Genomic DNA, 27,863 nt, shown 5'->3' with positions numbered 1-27,863 from the left:
GCTCGGAGCTTCCATGCCTTTTCCAGAAGTGCCACTCTCCCAGCACCTCCATGTGTTCACCAAGCCAGTTCTCCAAACTCCATACTATTGAGACTTTTATGAAGACTTCATCACACAGACGTGATCCTTTTCCAGCCCATCTCCCCTCTGGAGAACGAGTGGTGGGGCTGAAAATCCCAAACTTCTAATCATGACTTTGTCTTTCTTGTGACCAGCCCCATCCAGGAGCTTACCAAGAATCATCTCATTAGTGCAAAAGGCATTCCTGTCACCCAGGAAATGCCAAAGGATCTAGAAGCTTGGTGTCAGGAACCAGAGTCAAAGGTCAAATATTAGAACAAAAGACGCCGCTAATGCTCTTCTCACTTAGGAAAGGGTTTTATGGCTCTGGGCCAGGAACCGGGGCAGAGACCAATGTATATAATTTCTATTATTTTACAGACTGGACAACTCTATGTACAAAGGGTAATCAATTTAAATCAGTATCTAATTGAGCGTCTACTGTGAGGAACGTCATGGACAAACTTCTTAAGAGTAGAAATAGAGTTTGTAGAATTTGAGAGCTAGGAAGGACTTAGGGATGACTTAGTATCCCTAAGTGTCCCTCGGACTGGAGTCAGATGTGTTCTAAAGGTCACACATCCTTTAAAAATCTTTTTAAAGTTTTCTGTCTGTAGTCCAATAATAATCTAAAAAGATATGAGTGTATTTTGGATCACCTGTTCGGCCTCCTCAAACCTATGTACTGCTGTACAATTTCAGGGTTTGAGTCTGTGTTTTTGTTGATGCTAAATCAGGTTAACATACTTTTGGTGGCCTAATGATAAAAAAGGAAAACTTACTCATACAAATGAACTGCATTTATGCCAAAACCACTGCATTCAGTGGTTTTGTTGCGGAAATCCAAGGCCCAAGAGTGGCTGCTTGTCTAACACTCAGAAATGAATTGTCTGAGCAGACACACGTACCGACAAAGCAAGAGACTTTATTGGGAAGGAGTGCTGGGGTGGAGGGCAGCAGGATAGGGGAACCCAGGAGAACTGCTCTGCCACGTGGCTCGCAGTCTCAGGTTTTATGGTAATGGGGTTAGTTTCCAGGTGGTCTCTGGCCAATCATTCTGACTCAGGGTCCTTCCTGGTGGCACGTGCCAAGATGGATTCCAGCGAGAAGGATTCTGGGAGGTTGGTAGGACCTAAGGACTGGAGTCTCCTCTCTCCTTTTGACCTTTCCCGAATTCTCCCCGTTGGTGGTAGCTTGTTAGTTCCGCGTTCCTTTCCAGGACCTCCTGTTGTAAGAGAACTCATGCAAGTGGCTACTCTCTTGCCTGGCCAGGGCAGGTGGTTTTGGTCAGTGGTTCCCCTAACAGTTTGGTTTTCCAGTTGTTTGAACAGAGGAGGATGATGACAGAATTTGTGTAGTTGAGGGCACTGTACTCGTGAGGGAGACAGAAACTTCACTTCAAAAGACATCATTCTTCATATCTAATGAAATGTTTATTTTATTTTATTTATTTATTTTTATAGAATGTCTTTTTTTCTTTTTGGCCATGCCGCGCAGCTTGCAGGATCTTAGTTCCCTGATCAGGGATTGAACCCAGGCCACAGCAGTGAAAGTGCTGAGTCCTAACCACTGGGCCACCAGGGAATTCCCCAGAATGTCTTTTTTTTTGGAGTATAGTTGATTTATGATGTTGCATTAGTTTCAGGTGTACAGCACCTGAAATTCAGTTATACATATATCTACTCTTATTTAGATTCTTTTCCCATAAAGGTCATTACAGAGTATTGAGTAGAGTTCCCTGTGTTATACAGTAGGTTCTTATTAGTTATCTATTTTATATGTAGTAGTATGTATATGATCATCGCAACCTCCTAATTTATCCCTTCTCCCCACCTTTCCCCTTTAGTAAACATAAGTTTATTTCCTAAGTCTGTGGATCTTGATTTTATTTATATTTAGCTTGTAAATTTGTTTGGGTTGTATAGTTAGTTGAACGACAACTATAAGGTAAGGAGGTTTTCTGGGTGGTGGTGTTTTTTTTTAAGTAACATTTAACCAAAATAATTTAGTAATACTGGCAGAATATAAGAATTCTTTTTGTTTAAAAGGATACCATACATTACTCAAGTTTGAGGAACACTGATTTAGGTCAACTCTACTAATTTGCAGATGGTAGGTACAAGGCACTGAAATATAAAGAAATCTGTGAGCTACTTAAGACAGGAAGTGACTTATTCATGCCAAGTGCACGGAACTTAGATCCCTAGTCATCTGTAACTGAACTAAAAAAAATAGACCACAGCAAGATGGTGACAGAGCCAGGATGAGGTTTTTTTTTTTTTTTTTTTTTTGCGGTATGAGGGCCTCTCACTGTTGTGGCCTCTCCCGTTGCAGAGCACAGGCTCCGGACACGCAGGCTCAGCGGCCATGGCTCACAGGCCCAGCCGCTCCGCGGCATGTGGGATCTTCTCGGACCGGGCACGAACCACCGTGTCCCCTGCATCGGCAGGCGGACTCTCAACCACTGCGCCACCAGGGAAGCCCGGGATGAGATTTTTACACCTGTCTTCTTTCCTATTCCCTGCTCTCAGCGGCTTGTCAGTTCATTGCTTACCTGGATCACCTGTGGCTTTCTTTTCTTTTTTTAATTGAAATATACTTGACATATAACATTGTAAATGTAAGGTGTACAACATGTTGATTTGATACGTTTATATATTATAATATGATTGCCATTGTGATAATAATTAGCACCTTTATCATGTCACACAATTATCATTTCTCTTTAGTAGTTGGAATAATCGAGATCTAGTCTCTTAGTAAGTTTGAAGATTATAATGGAATATATTGTTGTCTGTATTCACTGTGCTGTGCACTAGATCTGTAGGACTTATTTACTACTTGTTACAAGCTTATACCCTTAAACAACACTCTCATATCTCCCTACTCTTCAGCCCCTGCTAACCACTATTTTATTTTTTGTTTTTACAAATTTGGCTTTTTTGGAATCCACATATAAGTGATATCATACAGCATTTGTCTATCTGTCTTAACTTATCTCACTTAGCATGATGTCCTCAAGGTCCATCCAGGGTTACTGCAAATGGCAGGATTTCCTCCTTTCTCGTGGCTGAATAATATTCTTCCATTGTGTGTGTGTGTGTGTGTGTGTATGTGTGTGTGTGTGTGTGTGTACACACACACACACCCCACATCTTCTTTATCCGTTCAGCTGTTGATGGACGCTTAGGTTGTTTCCATATCTTTGCTATGAGAATACTGCTGTAATAAACATGGGAATGCATATATTTTTTCAATAGCCTGTTTCCATTTCCTTTGGGTCTCTACTCAGAAGTAGAATTGCTAGATTATATGGTAAATCTATTTTTTTTAGAAACCTCCATATTGTTTTCCATAGTATTCCAACTTCTTTTTCCTGTCTTTTTTCTCTCTCCCATTCTCAGTAGTAGCAATAATTATAACCACAATTTTACTCTAGCTTGCTATGTGCCCAGTGCTTTATAAACATTATCTTGTTCAATGTTTGATTAGACTCCTCAGATACTGAATTGTCTTCAGTTTTGTTTTGTTTACCATTTTGTTTTTCCCATGTCTTTGTCTTGTATAAGTTTCTTTAGCTGGGCAGCTTTTCAGGATGAAAGGCTGCTGAGTGTCCCTGAAGGGTGACGCTATTGTGTCCATTACAGGAATCATGAATTAATGATACTTGTCCAGGCATTATCTCAAGAGCTTTTTGTTGTCCTTAAAGAGAGACAGTTCATTTTGCTTGGGATATGATTGTGGTGATTTGGTTCTCAATAAAAGACAGCTTCCATGCTGGTGGAAACCTTTGTATTTTAGAGTGTTCTACTGTGAGTTGCCTTCCTTAGGTTCCTTGAAAGAAAACACCCTTCCTCTTCCCCTCTCAATCCATCATTTTTACATAGACAGGTTTCTCAAACACAGACAGGAAAAGTATCACATGTAACAATGCCTTCCCTTTATGCAATGCTTTACAACCAAGCCACAAAGGCTGGCCCCAGAGCCGGCAACACCACTGCGTTGAATACCCTTATCTCTGTTCTACAGAGGTGAAAAGATTTCCCTAGAAATCTAGAAGAATCTAGAGTGCTATCCAAATTGGAGCTTAAGTTTAATCTTTAATTCAGATTACTGTGGTCCCATTCACAACACTGTCTTTGTAAGACTGACTGCCATCATAGCTACAGAATAAAAAGAATGGATATTGTAGGGGAGGAAAAAGTTTCCCTCGACCCTCTTAGGGTCCCTGGCTGGGTCTGAAAATTAAACCAACAAAGACAGATTAACAGGAGAAAAGCATACAATTTATACTAGTAGGGAAAATTCGCTCTTTAATTTTATGCATATCTTAAAAGAGAATTTCTCAGAAGATAGCTATTCCCCCCATCCCCGCTGTCACTCACTCTGTTATATGAGAGGCGTATCTCAAATTGTTAACAAGTTATTTTACTCAAAAAAATCTAGGCATATCTAAAAGATATATTTGTTCTATAGCTCCCTAGCACTGATGCTATATCAAGATTGAAAAGAGTGACTTTACATTGATTCTAGTTTAAAAACAAATGATTAAGAACACAAAAACATAAAAAATAACGCAATGATTATCAATACACTCTCTTTTTCAAATCATCGTTCCCGAGTTTGCTGATTGCAGCCTTTGAAAACCAAAACATTACCATTAACAGGCTAGGGAGTGGGAAATAAATTCCACCACTTTCTGCACTTCCAGGATTTGACCTTTAACATTGGGCAAATTTGTAAATTTGCCGAAGTCAGGCTGGCTTGAGGTTAAGGAGGAGCTCAGCTTAGCTCATCTGGTTGTTGGATCCACCACTGAAAGTACCGGCTCATTTACCAAAGTAAACAGAACTGTAAAGACTAAAACCAAACAAAATGAAAATCGATTTTTTTTAAGAGGTCATTCTGGGAATATTTTTTCTTCTCCTTACTGAAGGGTAGCTTCAATGTGCCACCCCAAAATTTGTCTCTTTGGTATAAGAATTATTTTGAGGGGATCATTTTAAAGAAACTGCAGATGCAAAGAAGGCTCTGAAAACAGTAGCAGTTACCCTTTGGTAAAGGGAAATCTTCGTTTATAAAGAAATTTACATTAGAAAGGGGGCCTGCTTTTTCAGCTGAGAGGCTTACCTGCAGTGGTGGGCAACCTTTGTTTACCAAACCTTCCTCTTCCCACCTTCCTCTGAGTTGCTTCCCCCTTTGAAGCCCCAGCTCCCATCTCTGTCCTTAGATCAGGATGGCATTTAAGTCTCACCTGTCTGGCTGCCTTTTGAGTCTCAAATCTTAGGTTCCAGTATGAATGTGCGTAATAAAATGGTTTTATTTTTCTCCTGTTAATCTGTCTTTATTATGAGGACGAGGGGTCTTAGCCAAGAACTCGGAAGAGTAGAGGAAAATTATTTTACCTCCCCTACGTTACCTTAGAAAGCAGAGTGCTTAGCCCTTATTTCACTAAGATTACTCCATAATAGGAGTGAGATAAGTATCTTTAAAAGACAAAAGGGCCTATATGTAAAGTGCTCAGTTTATAGCTGGCTCCTGCCAAGGGCTCAGTAGATTATAGCTGTTACCATTGTGGTTAGCAGTATTTTATTAGATCTTAAAACTCTAAAATGGCCAGGCCTGAGAAAGAAGCAGTAAAACTATATTCCAGCTACTTGTTTTAGTCTTTTTATTAATCTTCTTTGTTTAAACCATTCTCCCGAGCCTTTTTCTTTGTTTTGTTTTTATATTGTTTTAAGGAGACTGGGTTAGTAGTGGGCCAATTTTTCAATTCCTTAAAATTTTGTAATCCGGTCAGTTTCCGCCCACCCCAAAATAAATATACTTATTGCCTCCAGGCCTCAGCTATTTTTAAAGGGTTGTATAGCTGGGACTTGGTTGTACAAGTTTGTATGTTCCTAAACACTACATACCATGATGGCTTGGTACCGATAAGTGGAACATCGCCTGCCCTATCAGTAAGCTAAGGATGTCACAGTTCATCAGTGATTGCAGCCACAGCCAATGGTGAGTTGGTGAGCCCTGAGGGAACTCAGGAAGGAAAAGAATACCTGCCAGCTAATAGCCATTAGACTGCAGCCAGTCCCCACGGTGAGCTCTGAGGAAACGCAGGATATGAAAACACAGGATACTGGCCCCAGATGGCTGAGGTGTACATCAAAGGAGTGATTTCAGTGAACCCAGACTCTTGCATCTTCCCATATACAGAAGAGCGCTAAATTCCTTAACTTGACATATCTGGTTTTCTTTAATTAACAGTAATCGTTTGATGCTCAGACCACCTGCCCTTTGTTGCAAAACTCCTATATTTCCTGGCTCCCCACCTCGGCTCTTTGGAGCAGTTCTCTCAGGGTTGCTTAAGATGTTGTCTCCCGGGTTTGAAGTCCTAAAAATTCCAGCTGAATAAAACATAGCTCTCAACTTTTAGGTTGTGAATATTTTTTTAGTCGACAGTACATTGAATAAAATTCTGTAAATTTTTAATGGATCCCCACTATTCCAACCTAATATTATTACCTAAAAAAGACAACTAAAAAAACCCACGTGTGTGTGTGTGTGTGTGCATGTGTGTGTGTGTATGTGTGTGTGTGTGTGTGAGAGAGAGAGAGAGAGAGAGAGAGAGAGAGAAAGAGAAAAGACAACGTCTGGAAGGATATACAATAAAATATTAATTTTGTCTCTGGGTGATTAGATAGCAGGTGCTTTGTATTTTATCTTTGTTTTGCTTATTTGTATAATACCTCAAAAATGAGGGTGAATTACTTGTATCATTTTTTTAGTTAAAAATGTACTTATTATAATCTAATATCTTTAACATATGCATTACTATATATAAAATAGGTAAACAACAAGGACCTACTGTATAGCACAGGGAACTATACTTAATATTTTGTAATAACCTATATAGGAAAAGAATCTGAAAAAAAATACACACACACACGTATATGTATAACTGAATCACTTTGCTGTACACATGAAACTAACACAACACTGTAAATCAACTATACTTCAATTTAAAACAATTAATTAATTAAAAAAAGGAAGATATGGGGACTTCCCTGGTGGCGCAGTGGTTAAGAATCTGCCTGCCAATGCAGGGCACACGGGTTCGAGCCCTGGTCCAGGAAGATCCCACATGCCGCAGAGCAACTAAGCCCGTGTGCCACAACTACTGAGCCTACGCTCTAAAGCCCGCGAGCCACAACTACTGAAGCCCGCGCGCCTACAGCCCGTGCTCTGCAACGAGAGGCCGCGAAAGTGAAAGGCCCGCGCCCCGCGATGAAGAGTGGCCCCACTCGCCGCAACTAGAGAAAGCCCTCGCACAGAAACGAAGACCCAGCACAGCCAAAAAAATATATTAAAAAAACCATTATCTAGAAACTTGCTGAGCTGATGGAAGGGCACAAAGTTTCTCAGACATTCTTTGCTCCTCCCTCAACAGCTCCCCCGCCTCCCGTGCTAATCACTCAAAACCTGGACCTCTATGCCTGGCACCTCTGATGATTCTGTTGCCAGGTGTAAGTGATACTGCTGAGGATCAAATCTTTGCCTTTTAAGCCCGTGTTTTCCACAAACCCGACTCCAAAGGATACTGAGGATGTGCTTCAAAGATATTCATTTGAATTTTTACTTCCATAGTGACAAGCCCTCTAACCTAATTACTATTAATTACTATTATTACTCCCAGCCAGAAAAAACAAGTTGCTTTATTTGGAAATTAAGAGGAAAAAACCTGAGCCAAAAAGACCTCCTGCCGTTTCATATCAATAAATTGGAAGAAAATAACCATGCTCTCTACCCTTAAAAAAATGAGAGATCAGCAGAAATACTTTGTGATGGGCTGCATGCAATGTGGAAATATTTTTGTCTAATTTTTTATACTAATAAACTTCCAGAACTCTGAGAATCACATTGTTGGTTGTGACAGGTTGGGGGTTATAGAGGAGGAGTTTCATATGTATGAAGTTAATAACAGTATGTGGAGATTATATTTAACCGTGTGTAAACGTCTGGTATGGAAAAAGAGAATACTCAGCCACAAAAAAGAATTAAATAATGCCATTTGCAGCAACATGGATGCACCTAGAGATTATCATACTAAGTGAAGTCAGACAGAGAAAGACAAATATCATATTATCACTTATATGTGGAATCTAAAAAATAAGGCAAAAGAACTTATTTGCAAAACGGAAATAGGCTCATAGACATAGAAAATGAATTTATAGTTACCAAAGGGGATAGCGGGGCAGGGGGAGGCATACATTAGGAGTTTGGGATTAAAATCTACACACTACTATATATAAAATAGATAACCAACAAGGACCTACTGTATAGCACAGGGAATTATACTCAATATCTTGTAATAACCTATAATGGAAAAGAGTCTAAAACAGAATATATATATACATATATATGTATAACTGAATTACTTTGCTATATATTTGAAACTAATACAACATTGTAAATAAATTATATTTCAATAAAAATTGAAAAAAAATTTTTTAAAAAGAAAAAGAGTATAGGCCCAACGTTAGACTCAGCTGCAAAGCTGCAGAACGCTTTATCTAAAGACTGCAGAGGTAGCCCCAGTGTCCATCTGCCTCTCATCTGTAGGAGGTACCAGGCTAGGTGACAACTCCCAAGTGACTTTCTGGCCTTCCCTGAGTACCCAGGCCACAGAGAGTTTGATTTTCCTTCCTAAAACTTTCTGTACCACTTACAGTCTGACATTTATATTGTGTCACTTGATATTTTTAATCAATTGATTTTAATCCAGAATATATAATAAAGTGTTAAACTGATCTCATTGTTTCTGTAGGTTGGTCTTCTCTCACTAGACAGTAGCTCTCTCCTCTTCAGGGTCATTGATAATATCCTTTGACCATCCAATAACTCCACAAAAATAACAGGCACAGAGCAGCTCATACTATCAACTTGACTGAAGTGATGGTTTTTCAGGATAAAAACACCAATGTTCAAATGTCACACCAGCTCAGCCTACTGTTTCCTACCACATGTCAAAAGGCAAACAAAACACGTGCTTCATGAAACAAAATATATTTAAGTATTTAGCTATTTATTGCATTATTCTGGTGTGGTAGAAAGACTTTTTTCCAGCCGGGTGACCTGGTTTACAATACCAGCTCTGCAAATTACCCACGTGACCTTAAGCAAATCTGTAACCTCTCTTAACTTATAGTGATTAGTTCAGTGAGTCAGTCATTTAACAAATCTTTCATTATCATTTGATCTGTGCAGAACGTGGTGCTAGAAAGGGATGCAAAGGTGAACAAGGTCGCCTCAAATCTATCCAACACTTATAGTAAAGTTTTCATTTCTGCAATTTTTTTTGTTTTGAAAAGCTTTCCTTTTGTTGTGCTCTGAACATTCCCTCTTCAGAGCAATCTGTTCTTGTTTAAAATCTTCTCATATCTGCAGATACTAATATAGTCTTTTTTCCCCCAATGTTTATTTCCCCCCCCAGAGTCTCTGTTTTCACCAAGTTGCTTTTTCTCTATTTTTCTGTTTGTTTTCTGTCTCTTTCATATTACATGCTTTCCTCCAGTACCATCTTTTGAAGAAAAGCTGATAGGAAGCTCTGAACACTTGAGTGTAGCCTATCAGCTGTGATCTCACCATAGTGCAGTGGTTTTCTACATGTTTTGACCAAGTGAACAGTAAGAAATGCATTTTACATAATGACCCTGTGTATGTGGATCTTAAAAGCTTCACAGTACTTTGACAATACTTTCCTTTATTATATGTGATACAGTCTCATTTTTTCTTTTCTGTTTTGTGGACACAACCTACCATAATACATTCATGATGTAGTAAAGTATTATCACCATAAGTTGAAAAGCACCAGTAGAGATGATCTAGCTGGGCTGTTTTCTGGAGGAATCCTGGTCAGTCCTTCTCTCTTGGACTTATTACACAAGTACCCAGAAGATACTTTTCTTTTTCCCTGCATGGAGAGTGTCAACTACAAAAAAAAAAAAACAAAAACACAGCAAGCTGCAAATCAGATGGTTTATTTGGGCTTTTAAGTACTGCAATCCAGGACACACAGATTCAGGTAACCCCAAAAGAGTGTTGTGAGGAAGAGAAAGAGTCAGGGGCTTATAAAGACAAAAGGCCATGACGTTGTTGAAAGTTGCCTGGTGAGAATTGTGATGGACTCTGACTTGCATCAGAATATATTTGCTTTTAAGGAATCACAGATTGTTTTAGGTAGGGGTCTGATAAGTAGCTAGACTGTCATGAGTTATTTTAAGGTAAGGGTCTGATAAGTACAGTATTTTGAGTTTCTGGCAGGTGTTCTGGATGCCTTCATCAGGTCAAAAGGTCAGATTCCATTCAGGTTGAGATGTGCATAAGTCACACATCCTTAGCAGCTGCCCAGCGACATTTTGGAGAGCTCTTTTAATGATACCAACTTCATTTTGATTTTCCTTTCACAACAGTTCATGCCTGGTGGCCAGAGGTCTGGGAGCCTGGGAGTTGATCTTCAACATGTGAATGGTTATTAATCACCAATTTTTCAAGTTAGAGTCCCTCACTTCAGAAGCCCTTTATATTAACCTCTGCAGGTGATCAACCTCAGTCTCGGGAGAGAGGCAGCCACTTGGGGGTTCCAAGGGGGGAGGGGCCTGGGGCTCCAATTGCTCCTTACACTGAATTTCAACCATTCCTCCTTTTTGTAGTTCACCTGTACCCCTCTTCAGAAAGGTATATGATGCTGCCAATTTCTGAGTCTTTTGGGAATTCTGCCCTGTAAGAGGAATCCATTTTCTTGTTTTGTTTGTTTGTTTGCTTTAATCTCTTTTTTTAAACATCTTTATTGGAGTATAACTGCTTGGTGTGTGAGTTTCTGCTGTAGGAATCCATCTTCTTAAGATGGTTCCCATTCCACCCATTCTTTTCCAGTTTGTAAAATGTTACTGCTTTTGTTTCCTCTCCCAATTTCTTTGATTTTCTCTTTTTAAAAACCAGCAAACAACAACCCCTGTTACTGTGGGGTTAGTGAAGTGTGGGAAGGGAGCATGGATCATTGCTGGTATTAAAGCCAACATGTAAACCAGCCTTTATATACAACTTCATATTTTCTTTAAAAATTTTAAATTTAACATTATAGCATAATCACTTACCTGTATAATAAAAAAAAATACTCGACAAACATCATTTAACTGCTGCTTATATGCCATTGTCCTTTCTTAAGAATTTCACCATCGTGGACATTGGGCTTGTTCCTAATTTTTCCCCGTTATGAATAATACTGTAATGAACATCTGTGTGTATAAAACCATTACCCGATTTTAGCTGATTTCCTTAGAACTGTTAAAAAACAAAATTCAGCTGAGTAAGTGTAAAGATCTAATTGGCCTTATTCAACAATTCATGAATCGGGGCAGCATCCCGATAGGTAGATAGAGAGGAACTCCGAGGAGCTGTACAAAAGGGTAGAAAGGGGACTTCCCTGGGGGCGCAGTGGTTGAGAGTCCGCCTGCCGATGCAGGGGACACGGGTTCGTGCTCCGGTCCGGGAAGATCCCACATGCCGCGGAGCGGCTGGGCCCATGAGACATGGCCGCTGAGCCTGCGCGTCCGGAGCCTGTGCTCCCCAACGGGAGAGGCCAAAGCAGTGAGAGGCCCACACACCGAAAAAAAAAAAAAAAATTAGCTTTACTGCCCCTCACCTTTAAAAAAAAAAAAAAAGGGCAGAAAGGGTCAGGGATAAGGAAAGCACGCACTGCTTCAGGCAAGGTCACCTTCCCATGGGGGATGGAAGGGGTCTACCCGGTGGATTACCTCATTAGTACTGACCAGGCAATTCCGGACTGGCTAGTTAAAGGTTACATTCCTGGGAGAGGCAGAAACTGCAATTAGGTTAGGTACCGAGTCTTGGTTTGCTGATGTGGAGCTTAGCTCAAGTGACTCCATCTGGAGGCTGTTGTCTCTTTTTCTTTTAACAGAATAAATTCCCAGAGGAAATATTACACGAAAAAAGAGAATGCAGATATATGAAAGAGCAAGTTTACAAAAAAGTAATTCTCAAACTTCAGTTGCCTCAGAATAGCCTGGAGGGCTGGTTAAAACAGCCTGCTGGGCCCATCCCTAGAGTGAATGATTCAGCGAGTCTGGGGCGGGGCCAATCGCAATTTGCATTTTTAACAAGTTCCAAGGCCTTGGCCAAAGCTGCAGGTTGGGAGCCACACTCAGAGAACACTGATCTAAACCACAGACAGAAAAACAGTCTCGAACAAAAGAAGATAAGGAGGTTAACTGAGAATAGATGAAACCGCAGAAGTGTTTGTTGGTGGAAACTAGGCGAGAAGTTGCATCTTTTTTCTGCCTGAAGTAGGAGGTGGAATCCTCAGCCAGAAAAGAAGGTAAGAGTAGAGTAAAAGGTGTGATAAAAAGGAGTGAGTAGGGCTTCCCTGGTGGCGCAGTGGTTGAGAGTCTGCCTGCCGATGCTGGGGACATGGGTTCGTGCCCCGGTCCAGGAAGATCTCACATGCCACGGAGCAGCTGGGCCCGTGAGCCATGGCCGCTGAGCCTGTACGTCCGGAGCCTGTGCTCCGCAAAGGGAGAGGCCACGACAGTGAGAGGCCCGCGTGCAAAAAAGGAGTGAGTGGTTTGGGTACACCTTGGTGGGATTTAATGAAGGAACTTGAACTGACTTGGAACCCTATATAGCATTAACTAAGGGCATTGAAAATCTAGCTGAAACTAGCCGTCATACATCTAAAATGATGACTAGTTTCATCATCCTTTGATCTTTTACAACAGTGCTCAGCTGCCAGAGGAAGCCTTAAGGGCAGCCGCCCAAGGTGTGAGGCGCTCAGGCTAGGGGTGAGAGAGTGAAGCAGTGACCGTGAGGTCTAGGCCAGCGATGAAAGCTCTATCCAACTTGCCAGAGGGCAAGAAAAGAAAGAGTCAAATGACAGCATGTTTGATAAAATATAAAGCAGGCCTTGTGGAAGTAAGGGAGTGAGAAAGCTGCAGAGAGGACACGAGTGGTCTTGAGTCATGCTGTTAGAGCTGACCATTCTGAGAGCGGAGCTGTTCTGAGGTGTGAGAAGAATCTGGAGATCAAGAGAATCTGATTGAGGAAATCTGAAGGTAAACTGTTAGATGGGTCATTTGCATGGGCATAAAAGTTCCTGAGGGTAATGACAAATCCCTGGTCACATGGAGGTTGGTAAATAAGTAGCCCAAAGGAGGGATAGTGGAATTGAAGGGAGAGGTGGGGTGAAATCGTTGGGTGTCATATCTCTGGGCTCCAAGGAGCCCAGTTCTTTATGTCTCAGGACGGAAAGATTTCAGCAAGAGGCAAAGTGATAGGTAAGAAGTGATTTATTAGAATAGGACGCTTGTGAGGCTTACAAGCAGGCAGGCAAGCTTTGCGCTGCCCCGAATACTTAGTGGGTTACAGTTTTATAATCAAAGGAAGGTGTGGGGAGAAGACCTTCTTTATCTTTCTTGAGTAGACATCACGTTTCCATCATCAGCTCCTCCTCCGGGTTGGGTTTTTCGTCCCTACATGGTCAGGTCAGGACTGTCATGGCACATTGGAAAAATTATTTCAGGTCTCAGTACCATGAGGGTCTTTCGTTTTGAAACGTCACCTTTCTATAAATGATTGTTTTTTTGTGTGCACAGAGCATGTGCTGGGGATCATTAACTTGATGACATCTTATTCTTCACTATTGTTTTAAGGGAATTGTGCAAAGAGCATGTCCTAGGGGTCAAAGAGCATGTTTTGAGGGTCATTAACTTACTGAGCTCACTGGGCAGGATGTAGGTCTCATGCCTGCCACCATTGTTTTATTGTTTTGGGGCTTGTCTCGTGCTTCTGGTGCACGATTTTGTTGCTAATCAAGTTAGCTTGATTTTGTTGTTAGGCAAACCAATCTGGCTTTGATGCTAAGTGACTTGTTCTGCTTCGTGAGTCAAGCAAGCCCACATTGCTTCAGCATTTTCCCATTACTTTCTTGAGTGACCATTAATCTTACTGTGGTCTCCCAAAGCCCCCTAAAGTTCCCTCTCTAGCTACAATCCCCTAATGGGGTTTCTAAGCTATTTGATTATCCTACTCAATCCCTATCGGAAGTATACCTTTCACGTGAGAGATTTATTTCCTGCTTTCAGGGAGAAAGGAAGGAGGGTCACAGTGTCCCTTCTGTGTTGGCCATTTCTTTCTTTCTTTTTTTTTTTTTTTTTTTTTTTTTTTGCGGTACGCGGGCCTCTCACTGTTGTGGCCTCTCCCGTTGCGGAGCACAGGCTCCGGACGCGCAGGCTCAGCAGCCATGGCTCACGGGCCCAGCCGCTCCGCGGCATGTGGGATCTTCCCGGACCGGGGCACGAACCCGTGTCCCCTGCATCGGCAGGCGGACTCGCAACCACTGTGCCACCAGGGAAGCCCCCTGGTCATTTCTTAAGTAACTTTAATTTAAAACAATGAATATGCCACTGAGGCACATTTGGGGGCAGCCTACTCTGGGCTCCAACAATTCCTATTAAGCTCTAGAGTGGGGCGGCTGCTGTTCTCTACCCGCCCCCCGCCCCCCCCCCCCCCCCCCCCCCAGGATCGTGGTCATTCTCAGTGCTCCAGGCAACCACTACCAATCTCTTAGAGTTTGCACTCAAAAATCAAAGTCCCTTGCCATTCTTGTGCTAGGCATTGGAACACTACGTCCCTGTTCTCAAGGATCTTAATGGCTGTGGTGCGGAGGAGAGAGTGGAAAACAAAACAAGTCTTGATGGGGGCTCAGAAAAGGAACACCTAACTAAGTCTAGAAAGTGAGATAGAAAATGACCTCTCAGAGGACATTTTTTTTTTTTTTAGAGGACATTTCTTGGTGAGACAAAAGCTCTTTGAGACAGAGGAAGGAAGGAAGGAAGGTAGGAAGGAAGTTTTTTCAAAATGCAAATAAACCACTTAAGACAAAAGAATACCTATTGTTTCTCATTGCTATTTGTGGCCCACCTTCTGAGAAAAGGAGTTAGCCTGGGGCCAGGTGAAAAAACTAGGCGGCAGAGGGAGGTATTTGTAGCTGGGTTGGGGAGGCTTTGCCAATTCTAGGGCGGCCCAGCTTGTAGGGAGAAAGGGTATAGACAAATATACTGCTCTCGGGTGTCACCCTCACTCTGCCTGTGAAATTGTTCACCTTTCTTTTTTTTTTTGGCGGTACGCGGGCCTCTCACTGTTGTGGCCTCTCCCGCTGCGGAGCACAGGCTCCGGACGCGCAGGCTCAGCGGCCATGGCTCACGGGCCCAGCCGCTTCGCGGCATGTGGGATCTTCCCGGACCGGGGCACGAACCACCGTGTCCCCCGCATCGGCAGGCGGACTCTCAACCACGGCACCACCAGGGAAGCCCCTCACCTTTCTTTTAAAGAGAAAGACACTCCCTAACTCTAAAGACTTGGCCCAAAAAAGGGTGAATAGAGGAGGAAAGGAGAGAAAAGAGGCAAGCATGTTGGGTGTGGTCATGGAGAGTGTGTGGATAGAGGAGGGAATCTAGAACAAGCCCCAGGTACACCGGCATCTTTAGCTTGGGCAGAGGAAGTGAGAAAGAGTGCCTGTAAAGGTGGCTCCATGGGTTCCTGGGGCAATGTAGCCAAGTCTTGGAAAAGGGAAAAAAGAACACTAAGTGATAGAGTAGATGGTGGATGGTGGGAGTTTTAAGAGGGAATGAAAAACAGGCAGTCATTGGAAAGGGCAAACAAATAAAAACCAATACGTAAGTGAGCTGGGCTGAAATTCTTGAATTTTTATTCAGTAGCAGATGGAGAGCCCCTGAGGTATTGCAAATAGGGGAACTATGTGGTGTGTGTGTGTTAAAATCGCTCGCTGACCGGGAAGAATCTGGGTGGGTGAGTGGGCAGTTGGCAGTGGGACCAGAGGCAGGGAGATGATTCAGCCACTCCATACATCTCCTTCATTCTTTGTCCATCTTTTATTTTCGCTCTTCCCCTCCCTATCTATAGGAGCCTACAAAATCCTAGTCCAGAGACTTATTTTTCCTCCCAGGCTGTGTTGGGTGATTTCTCCTTTTTACAGTTGTCAGAAATGAAAGTGACAAATGTAACCTCTTTTTCACTGAAAGGAAAGAAGCCTTGCTAGGTTTTAACAAAAAGGAGACTGTCCAAATAGGTTTGTTATAAGTACTATAACGGAGAAACTCTCAGTTAGCTGTCCTGGCATCCCCAGGTGTTATCTTAATTTATTCAACATTTACTATACATCACTGTAGAGGAGGAAAAATAATTTTGCCTCTACCCTTCTTAGGTTCTTGAATGAGACTCCCCTGTAATAAAAAGATTAACAAGAGGAAAATTTAATTCTGTTCCTATATACAAAAGCCCCACAAAGATAAGAGGCTGAAAGACGTGACCAGAGCAGGAAGCTTTTCTAACTTTTAGACAAAGAAACAATAGATTTGTGAAGAACTGACAAGACAAACAGGTTTGGGCTAGAAGTAGTAAATGGTGAGGAAGTACCAAGATTTGCTTATCTAGTCTTTTTGGCCCTAGATTCCCTGTATCTTGTGGTGAGGATGCCTTCTACCCTCCAGGTACAGGGAAGGTACCTTTCACAGGGGAGATTTTTTTTTTTTTTAATTTCTGCTGTACAGCAAAGTGACTTAGTTGTACATATATATATATTCTTTTCCATTCTGATTTGTCACAGGATGTTGAATATAGTTCCCAGTGCTATACAGTAGGAGCTTGTTTATCCATCCTATATATACTAGTTTGCATCTGCTAATCCACTAACGGAGCAGGACCCTATGGGATAGCCTTCCCCCATATCCTCTGCTTTAGCTCCTCTCTGAAGTACCTGGATAACAGTATTTGATGCACATTCCTGAGCTGTTTTACAGATGTGAAAACCCCCCACCAAATGGAAGATGTTAACTACTTGATGACCATGAGCACATAGCCCCAGGCCTCCTGGAGCCTAAGGATAGATAATGTTAACCCCTATGACACCACCCTGTTACCTCACCATCAACCAGTTAGAGACTTTTACATGTGCTGATCACATATCTTGCGACCCCCCCCCCCTCACCTGGCCTTTAAAAATGCTTTGGTGAAAGTGTTTGGGGAGCTCAGGGGTTTTTTTTTTGGGCTGAGCCACTCGTCTCCTTGCATGGCCCTGCAATAAACCTTTTTCTGTGTTCCAGATTCCGACGTTTCAGCTTGTTTGGCCTCACTCTGCGTTGGGCACACAAACTTGCACTAACAATCCCAAGCTCCCAATCCTTCCCTCCCCCTCCCCCTTGACAGCCACAAGTCTATTCTCTATGTCTGTGAGTCTGTTTCTGTTTCACAGATATGTTCGTTTGTGTTGTATTTTAGATTCCATATATAAGTGATATCATATGATACTTGTCTTTCTTTTTCTTACTTAGCTTAGTATGATAATCTCTAGGTTCATCCATGGTGCTGCAAATGGCATTATTTTAGTCCTTTTCTCATCACAGGAGATTTATCTCCTACTTCCAGGGGACAAAGGAGAGTCAGTGTCCTTGCACTGGCTGTTTCTCCAGTACCTTTAATGAAAAATAAATGCCAGAGTGGCATATTTTGGGGTGACATGTCCTGAACCCCTGTATCAGTCATGGTACTAAGATGAGGACCATGAATCAGACAGACCGGAACTGGTTGCAAGGGAGAAATGGAGACACAGTGTAGAGAACAAACGTATGGACACCAAGGGGAGAAAGCAGCGGGGGGTGGTGGGATGAATTGGGAGATCAGGATTGACATATATACACTAATATGTATAAAATAGATAACTAATAAGAACGTGCTGTACAAAATGAAATAAGTAAAATAAAATTAAAAAAAAAAAAAAAAGACCGGGTCTTTGCTCTCCTAAAGTTTAAATTCTGGGTAGGTTTTGGATATGTGTGTGTGTATGTTGGGAGTAGTGGGTGAGACAGATTGTAAACAAATAACCATGAAAACTTCAGATTCTGAGAGGGTCTGTGGAGACAATAGGGTCCTGACATAGAACATAATAGGGTTGAGGGGAGGGCTTTCTGAATGTAATACAGGGCCTAGGGGAGGTGACATTTGAACCTAGACTTGAAGGCAGAGAAGGAATCAAAGTACAAAGGTCCTTTCAAGCAGACAGAATAGCCTGTGCAAAGAACTCTAGGTGGTTATGAGCCTGAGGTTTCCGTGGCTGAATCTTGTTGAGCAAGGGGGGCCAGTGGTATAGGATGAGATGGAGGAGTTTGGCAGGGCTGGAACAGTGGAAAGCTAATGAAGGATTGTTTTCTTTATGTTTTTGTTTTGCGGTACGCGGGCCTCTCACTGTTGCGGCCTCTCCGGTTGCGGAGCACAGGCTCCGGACGCGCCGGCTCAGCGGCCATGGCTCACGGGCCCAGCCGCTCCGCGGCATGTGGGATCCTCCCGGACTGGGGCACGAACCCGTGTCCCCTGTATAGACTAGAACAATGGCAGTGGCGATGGAGAAAAGTGGATGGATTTGTGATATATTTGTGGAAATAAAGCAAGAGTATTTGGTGACACATTAGAAGGGAGAAACAAGGGATAGAGAGGACTATCGACTAATACTTGGTTTTTAGCTTGATCACCTGGGTAGATGATGATGCTATTTACTGAGGTAGAAAGATCTGGAGATGAGTGGCTTTTTGAGGAGGGAATTGGGGATCTATTATGACATGTTATGTTCAAAATGACATCAAGTAGCTGACTTAATATACGAGTTTGGAGTTCAGAGAAAGGTCTTAGCTGGAGATATAACACTGGGAGTCACAGGATATGATGGAACCACTGTTCCTCAAAAACAGTCTGATAAAGTCACATCTTTCCTAGTTGGAGAACAGGTCATCCCTCGGTGCCATCTTTCAGGTAATCCCCACATTCCACAGGCAATCACCATTCCGATTTCTATTGCCATTGTTTCATTTCACCTGTTCTGATACAGGTTTCCCCTCCGCTATCTGAAAGTAGAGCGCTTCTATGAAACGTTTGGCAAGCTGAAATGGTGTGAAGTGAAAAAGCAATTACCTTAACTTCTTGCTAACTGGTGCACAAAATAAATTGAGATAAAGCACAGACACAGTTCAAATCTGTGGCGGCTTGATGCTGGGTGTAGTTCCCGGGGAAGGAGGTTGGCAGTGCCACCTCTATAACGGTGGCTGGCAGCTGGCTGCAAAATAAGTGTTGTACGTTATTTTCATTTTTCACTTTTTTGTAAAAGTGAAAATCCTCTTTGGCTTTCTTTCCAGTGTGGAAAACAGGTAAAAGCGAAGAGGTTGTAAAGTAAACTTCCGGAAAGTGGGGGATACCTGCCTTGTACTTCTTCATCATCCAGTTCAAAACCTTTTTTCTCTTGTGATTTCTTCTTTGACTCATGGATTATTTAGATGTGTGCTGTTCTGTTCAATTTCCAAATATGTGAGACTTTTCTAGATGTCTTGATGTTGATTTCTAATTTAATTATCTGTGGTCAGGAAATAGACTAGGTACAATGGCAATTCCTTTTGAAGTTTATTGAGACTTATTTCATAACCTGGAATAATGTGTATCTTGATGAATGTTTCATTTGCACTTGAAAAGAACATGCATTCTGCTACTCTACAGTTGCTGGATGAAATGTTTTATAAATGTTAATTATATAATTAGGTAAAGTTGCTTAATGGTGTTTTTCAAATTCTCCATATCCTAGTTTTTTGGTGTGTGGGTGTGTGTTGGTTTAATTCTATCAGTTTTTGAGACGGGACGTTAAAATCTTCAACTACAATTGTTTCTTTATTTCTCCCTTTAGCTTTGTCAGATTTTTTTAATGTGTTTTGAAGTTCTGCTATTAGGTTCATATACATTTAGGAATGATATGTCTTCCTGGTGAAACAATCCGTTTATCATTATAAAATATTCCTCTTTATCTCTGGTAATACATTTTGTTTCGAAGTCTAATTTGTCCTGTATTAAAGTGGGTCTCTTTTTGGGGACTTCCCTGGAGGTCCAGTGGTTAAGACTCTGCACTTCCATTGCAGGGGGCATGGGTTCAATCCCTGGTTGGGGAACTAAGATCCCGCATGCCATGTGGCATAGCCAAAAGTAAAAAAAAATGAAATAGAATAAAGGGAGTCTTTCATTGATAGCACATAGTTAGGTCTTCCTTTTTTATTCAGTTGGACAATTCCAGTCTTTTAGTTGGTTTGTTAGGTCCATTTACATTTGCTGTAATTATTGGTGTGATTAATTCAATTCCACTATTTTTTTTTTTTTTTTTTTTGCGGTACGCGGGCCTCTCACTGCTGTGGCCTCTCCCGTTGCGGAGCACAGGCTCCGGACGCGCAGGCTCAACGGCCATGGCTCACGGGCCCAGCCGCTCCGCGGCATGTGGGATCTTCCCGGACCGGGGCACAAACCCGTGTCCCCTGAATCGGCAGGCGGACTCTCAACCACTGCGCCACCAGGGAAGGCCCCTCTCTGTTAGCTTTTTAGCCTGATACCACAAGCCAGTAAGACTGCAGATTTCTGCTTGAGTTCTAGCTCCCCTAGACATGGGAACATTCTGTATGAGTGGATCTCATCCAGTGAGTATAGTTCCCTTCTTTTAAGGCTTGAAGGCCCCTCCCGTTTTTGCTTGCTTCAGCCCCTCTCCAGTATCTTCAAATAGTTAATTACATTTTATCCACAGTTTATGACTGTTATCTGTGGGAGAGTTATTCTAGTGCTGGTTATTCTGCCATTATCAACACCATAACTCTCAGTTCTCTTTTAATCCTTTCAAAGTCTCTCTCACATCAGTGAGAAAGCCTCAGTTTGATGATGTTATTTAACATCACACTTTTTGTTTTGTCCAAGAGATCATGTCTCAGACTTCAGAAGACAATAAAATCTAGTTAGAATTTAATAATCATGTTTCATATTTTATCCATCTATCATTTTATTGATGGCCAATTATACTGTTTTTCCAGTTGTAGCTATAATTTTAATTTTTATACAAGTAAAACAAGTGTGAGTCAATGTAAAGAAAACTAATAAGTAATAGTAGGATTGTACAGTTATGGCAAAACATAAGACAACAGTGCTGGGAATACTGAAGTTAGGAAAATGCCCTTCAATAACATACTTCCTGTGACCATGAGACACTGGTGAATGGAAGTTTAGCGTTAGGAAGAGAAGTCAGGACAGGAAATAGAGATTAGAGAATTCAAAGGCTTAAGACCTTCAGTCCAGTGCCATTGTAAGAATCAGGTTTTATAACTTTAATGTAAAATGTTGTTGAGAATACAGCCATTCTAAGAGGTTCTCTCTTTGGTTTTTATCCTTATAGGTTGTTAAATTTTATAAGAGTCAGTATAACCTGTTCAATTCCACTTCTGATTTATGTTTTTTATTTGATGTTTGCTTTCTATTTCCAACCATTGTGAAGGTAGCTTTAAAATACATCTATAAGTTCATTTGTTTGAATGTCTCTGATGAAACTTCAGTTTCAGAAATGTCTATTGTTACCTTTCTGTTTTTTTTCTACATTGATCTTGATCCTGAGGAGGGTTATAAATTTTCTTTTAAGTCATCTGACTCTAGTCCTAGATCAGGTCGATATCACCTGGAAAGTAACACTTTTGTTATCCAAGACTCTAAAGAAAATAAACCCCCAGGGAGGCAGCATTGAAGAGAGATTAGAAAAGGGGCTATCAGGATGATAATCCAATTTAATCAGCTCTCCTTTTTCTAAACTCTCTGCTACCAGTCCTTTTTACCCTGGCTTTTTAAGGATTGGTATGACTACCTGGTGTTAATATTTATTTATTTATATAATGAAGGCACAGTTTTAGTTTCTTAAGTAAGTGGGTTTTAGTCAGTTCACTGTGGAGTAACTGGTTCTTTGATCTATTTTGAAGGGTGGACTGAAGAAAAAAATTCCTGACAATTCTGTTAAGGGCCTCATGTCATGGACATGATCCTTATACTGTCTTTTCTAGCTGGTACTATGCTAAAATTGCATTATGCTAAAACACAGACTTTGGAAATACAAATACTTTTGATGAGAAGTCAGTGGCCTTTGTATTCTCCTGTATATAATATATATATTTTAACAGCTTTTAAGATTTTTCTCTTCATCTTTGGTTCTCAGAAAATTTACAAAGGACATCACAGATGTGGTTTTCTTTGTATTTTTCTTGCTTGGGGTTCGCTGAGCTTCTTGAATCTATAAATTTGGGAAATTTTCAGCTATTATTCCTTCAACTATTTTTTTCTGCCTCATTCTCTCTGTGCTTTCCTTTTAGGACTCTGATTACACATATATTAGAATTTTTTTGTATTGTTTCTATAGGTCACTAAGTCCCTTTTCTATTCTTTTTCCATTTTTCTCCCCAATCTTTTTTCCTCTTTGTTCTTCATAGTGGATAATTTCTAATCACCTATCTTTATGTTCACTTATTCTGACATCATCTCCAATCTTAAGTTTATCCATTAGATATTTTATTTAGGTTATTTTCTTTTTCTTTCTTTTTTAAAATAAATTTATTTATTTTTATTTTTGGCTGCATTGGGTCTTTGTTGCTGCATGCAAGCTTTCTCTAGTTGCGGCGAGCAGGGGCTACACTTTGTTGTGGTGCACAGCCTTCTCATTGCGGTGGCTTCTTTTGTTATGGAGCAGGGCTCTAGGTGTGCGTGCTTCAGTAGTTGTGGCACGTGGGCTCAATAGTTGTGGCTTGTGGGCTCTAGAGCACAGGCTCAGCAGTTGTGGCACACAGGCTTAGTTGCTCCGTGGCATGTGGGATCTTCCTGGACCAGGGCTCGAACCCATGTCCCCTGCATTGGCAGGCGGATTCTTAACCACTGCGCCACTAGGAAATTCCCTATTTTATTTTTCAAATCCAGAAGTTCCATTTGGTTCAATTTGTATACTTTGATTTCTCTCCTGATAGCTTTTATTTGTTTATTACAAGATATTTTCCTTTATGTCCTTGAGCTTAGTTATAATAGCTGTTTTATCATCTTTCTTTGCTAACTTCAACATCTGGGGAATCTTGAGGTCAGTCTGCATTGATTGCCTGAGTCATGAGTATTTTCCCCCTTGTCTAGTGATTTTGGGTTTTATTCAAAACATTATAAATAATCATTGTAGACACTTTGGATTCTGTTCTGTTCTTCCAAAGAGTCTTGATTATTTGTTTTAACAGGAGGTTAACTGGGCCTGCTTCAAACTCCACACTCAGACTCCCTTGTAGTTGGTAGCAGCTGAAATCTCTGCTTAGTTTTTTTAGCCATGGATGAACTTCTTGGATCTCTCATGCACATGTAGTTTAGGAATCAGCCAAAGATTTGGGCAGAATTTACATGCAGAATTTGAGGCAACCCGTTTATGACTCTTCTTTTTGAGATTTCCCCTCAGTCTCCAATTGCTGTTTCCATTTCAAACTCTGGTTCTTCAAACCAGTAAGACTGCAGGATTCTATTGGAGTTTTAGCCACCCTGTCTTGTGCCAACTAAGGACTGCCTTCAGGTAAAAGGACATAAAAATGGGAAATTCACACAGCTATTCCCTTTTTCCAACTATAAACATCTTTGCAGTTCCTGTTTTCTTTTGGTCACTCTCTAGTGCCTTTGGGCAACTGATTTTTGTCCAAGAGTGTTGGTCCTATAGGAGCTCTACACCATTACTGGAGCAGAACCTCATAAGCACTTATTTGTCTTGTATTTGATTTAATTTGTCTCTGTGTCTTTGCAAAAAAGTTAATTGGCCTGATTTAGGGACAGTATTTTTTTTTTTTTTTTTTTTTTTTTTATTTTTGGCTGTGTTGGGTCTTCGTTTCTGTGCGAGGGCTTTCTCTAGTTGTGGCAAGCGGAGGCCACTCTTCATTGCGGTGCGCAGGCCTCTCACTGTCGTGGCCTCTCTTGTTGTGGAGCACAGGCTCCAGACGCGCAGGCTCAGTAGTTGTGGCTCACGGGCCCAGTTGCTCCGTGGCATGTGGGATCTTTCCAGACCAGGGCTCGAACCCGTATCCCCTGCATTGGCAGGCAGATTCTCAACCACTGCGCCACCAGGGAAGCCCAGGGACAGTATTTTTATTTTAGACCTTTATTTTACAGATAACTACTCAGTATTTTTTTTAAGCTTAACAGTTTTATTTTTTAATTAAACATTTTATTTATTTTGAGATAACTGTAGATCCACATGCAGTCATAAAAAATCACGGAGACGCCATCTACCCTTTACCCAGTTTCCCCCAATGGTAACATCTTGCAAAACTATAGTACAATGTCACAACCAGGAGATTCGCACTGATACAGTCAAGATACAGAATATTTCTGCCACCACAGAGATTCCTCATGTTGCCTTTTTATACCTGTGCCTACTTCCTTTTTGCCCTCACCTCCTCCTTAACCCCTGGCAACCACTAATCTATAACTTCATTATTTCAAGAATGTTATATAAATGATAACCTTTTAGGATTGGCTTTTTTCACCAGCATAATTCTCATAATTAATCCACATTGTCATTAATCTGTAGTTCCTTTTTTTTGTTTGTTTTTGTTTTTGTGGTACGCAGGCCTCTCACTGTTGTGGCCTCTCCCGTTGCGGAGCACAGGCTCCAGATGCGCAGGCTCAGCGGCCATGGCTCACGGGCCCAGCCGCTCCGCAGCATGTGGGATCTTTCCGGACCAGGGCACGAACCCGTGTCCCCTGCATCGGCAGGCGGACTCTCAACCGCTGCGCCACCAGGGAAGCCCAGTTCCTTTTTATTGATAAGTAGTATTCCAAGGTATGGATATACCTTGTTTGTATAAACTTTTTCCCACTGAAGGACATCTGGATTTTTTTCCAGTTTTTTACTATTATGAATAGAGCTCCTGAAAATTCATGAGCACGTTTTTGTGTGAACATAAGTCTTGATTTCTGTGGAATAAATGCTCAGGAGTGCAATTGCTGGGCCCTATGTAGTTGCATATTTTGTTTCTTTTTTTTGAATTTTATTTTTTTATACAGCAGGTTCTTATTAGTTATCCATTTTATACATATTGGTGTATATATGTCAATCCCAATCTCCCAATTCATCACACTGGCCCCTCCCCCCCGCATATTTTATTTCTTAAGAAACTCAAAACTATTTTCCAGAGTGTCTATGTCATTATACATTCCCACTAGGAATATATGATCCAGCTTCTCTCCATCCTCACCAGCATTTGGTGGTATTACCATTGTTTATTTCAACCTTTCTGATAGGTATATAGTGTTAATCTCATTGTGGTTTTATTTTGCATTTCCCTAATAGCTAATGATACCAAACTATTTTCATGTGCTTATGTATCACATATATTTATTTTTTCTATGAAATGACCCTTCATGTGTTTTGTACACACACAAATTGGATTGTTTGCTTTTCTGCTGTTGAGTTTTGAGAGTTGATTATATAATTTAGATACTAGTCTTTTCCCAGATACACAGTTTGGAAATATTTTCTCCCAAACTGTAGCTTGTCTTAATTTTGTAAACATTTGGTAGAATCTCTAGTGAAACCATGTGGGCTTGGATGTGTCTTTTGTGGCAGTTTTAAAATTACACATTCAATTACATTGAGTTATAAGATCTTCAAATTATCTATTTCATATTGGGCAAGTCGTGGTATTTTGAGAAACTGGTCATTTCAACTAAGTTGTCAAATATATGTGTGTAGAGTTGTTGATAGTATTCCCTTATTATCCCTTTCTTGTCTGCAGGGTCTGTAGTGATATCCCCTGCTTTATTTCTGACATTGGAAATTGTTTAACCTCTTTTTATCAGTGTTATTAGAGAATTGTCAAGTTTATTGGTCTTTTCAAAGAACCATCTCTGTCTCATTGATTTTTCCCTATTGCTTTTCTGTTTTCAGTTTCATAATTTTTGCTCTAATTTTTATTATTTCTTTCCTTCTGGTTGCTTTGAGTTTAATTTGTTCTTCCATCTTGAGGTGGGAGCTTAATAAAATATTGATTTGAGACTTTCCCTTTTTTCTAATGTATGCATTTAGTGTTATATTTCCCTCTCAACACTTCTTTACCTGTGTCCCTCAAAATTTGATATGTTTTATTTCCATTTTCATTAAGTTCCATCTATTTTCTGATTTTCTTCGAGACTTCCTCTTTAACACATGACTTATTTATAAGTGTGTTGTTTAGTCTCCAAGAGTTTGGAGATTTTCCTCTTAGCTTTCTGTTATTTAATTCCAGTTTGACTCCCATCAAGGTTATACAACACACTCTCTGTAATTTACATTCTTTTTAATTTCTTAAGGTTTATTTTATGACCCAGGATATGGTCTGTCTTGGAATACTTACTCTGGACACTTTATTTTAATTAATTAATTAATTGGGCTGCACTGGGTCTTTGTTGCTGCATGTGGGCTTTCTCTAGTTGTGGCGAGCAGGCGCTACTCTGTTGTAGCGCGCGGCCTTCTCATTGCGGTGGCTTCTCTTGTTGCGGAGCACGGGCTCTAGGAGTGCGTGCTTCAGTAGTTGTGGCACGTGGGCTCAGTAGTTGTGGCCCGTGGGCTGTAGAGCGCAGGCTCAGTAGTTGTGGCACACGGGCTTAGTTGCTCCGTGGCATGTGGGATCTTCCCGGACCAGGGCTGCATTGGCAGGCGGATTCTTAACCACTGCACCACTAGGGAAGTCCCTGGACACTTTAAAAGAATGTGTATTATGCCGTTGTTGGATGGAGTGTTATATAAATGTTGATTAGGTCCTGTTGGTTGGTGGTGTTGAGTTCTTCTATATCCTTGCTGATTTTCTGTCTAGTTTTATCACTTATTGAGTGAGGAGTGTTGAAATCTCCAACTATAATATGGGTTTATTTCTCCATCCATTTCTATCATCTTTTGTTTCTCATATTTTGTAGCTCTATTGTTGTGTGCATCCACATTTAGGATTACTGTTCTTGGTGGATTAACCTATTTATCGTTATACAATGTCCTTCTCCATCTTTGTTCATTTTACTTACTTTGAAGTCTCCTTTATCTGATATGAATATAGCCACTCCTACTTTTAATAATGTTTGCCTGCTGTATCTTTTTTCATCTGATAATTTATTATAAGTAACTTTCTTATAGACGGCATAGAGTTAGGCTGTTTTTCAAGAATCTACTCTGCCGATCTGTCTTTTAATTGATTTATTTAAGACATTTACATTTATTTATTTATTATTTTTGGCTGCTTCAGGTCTTAGTTGTGGCATGCGGGATCTTCGTTGCAGCATGCGGGCTTCTCTAGTTGCGGCATGTGGGCTTCTCTCTAGTTGTGGCATGTGGGTTTTCTCTCATTGTGGTGCGTGGGCTCTGTAGTTGTGGCATGCGGGCTCCAGAGCGCATGGGCTCTATAGTTTGCAGCACGTGGGCTCTTTAGTTGAGGTGCGTGGGCTCAGTGGTTGTGGTGTGCGCAGCATGTGGGATCTTAGTTCCCCGACCAGGGTTCCAACCTGCGTCCCCTGCATTGGAAAGCGGATTCTTTACCACTGGACCACCAGGGAAGTCCCCTAAGCCATTTACATTTAATGTAATGATATTATCAGGGCTTAAATCTGCCATTTTGTTTTTTCTGCTTTCCCGTGTTACTTGAACATTTTTTAGAATTCCATTTTGGCTTATTTACAATATTTTATAGTGCGTCTCTTTGTATATCTTTAGTACTGTATGCTCTAGGTATACATTATTATACCTAATTTGTCACAATCTGCTTGTGTTTTCATTTCAACAGTTCAAGTGAAGTATATAGAAACTTTATTTCTTTTTATATCCCTTTACACTCCCATTTGATAATTGTTTT

The 27,863-nt window shown here is 41.0% G+C and overlaps 1 protein-coding gene across 1 annotated transcript in view; it reads left to right on the top strand.

The window, feature by feature from the left end:
• The first annotated feature begins 12,285 nt into the window (after positions 1 to 12,285).
• Positions 12,286 to 27,863, top strand: part of CDCA7 (cell division cycle associated 7) — a 37,660-nt gene continuing 22,082 nt past the window's right edge. The window contains exon 1 of the mRNA XM_032638582.1: positions 12,286 to 12,451. The gene's annotated coding sequence lies outside the window, so the exon portion shown is untranslated. The remainder of the gene's footprint in view (positions 12,452 to 27,863) is intronic.

This window comes from Phocoena sinus, chromosome 7 (assembly GCF_008692025.1).
Source record: "Phocoena sinus isolate mPhoSin1 chromosome 7, mPhoSin1.pri, whole genome shotgun sequence".
Lineage (NCBI taxonomy): Eukaryota > Metazoa > Chordata > Mammalia > Artiodactyla > Phocoenidae > Phocoena > Phocoena sinus.
Note: the sequence above shows the minus strand (reverse complement) of the source record. Positions and strands in the feature narration are given on the sequence as shown.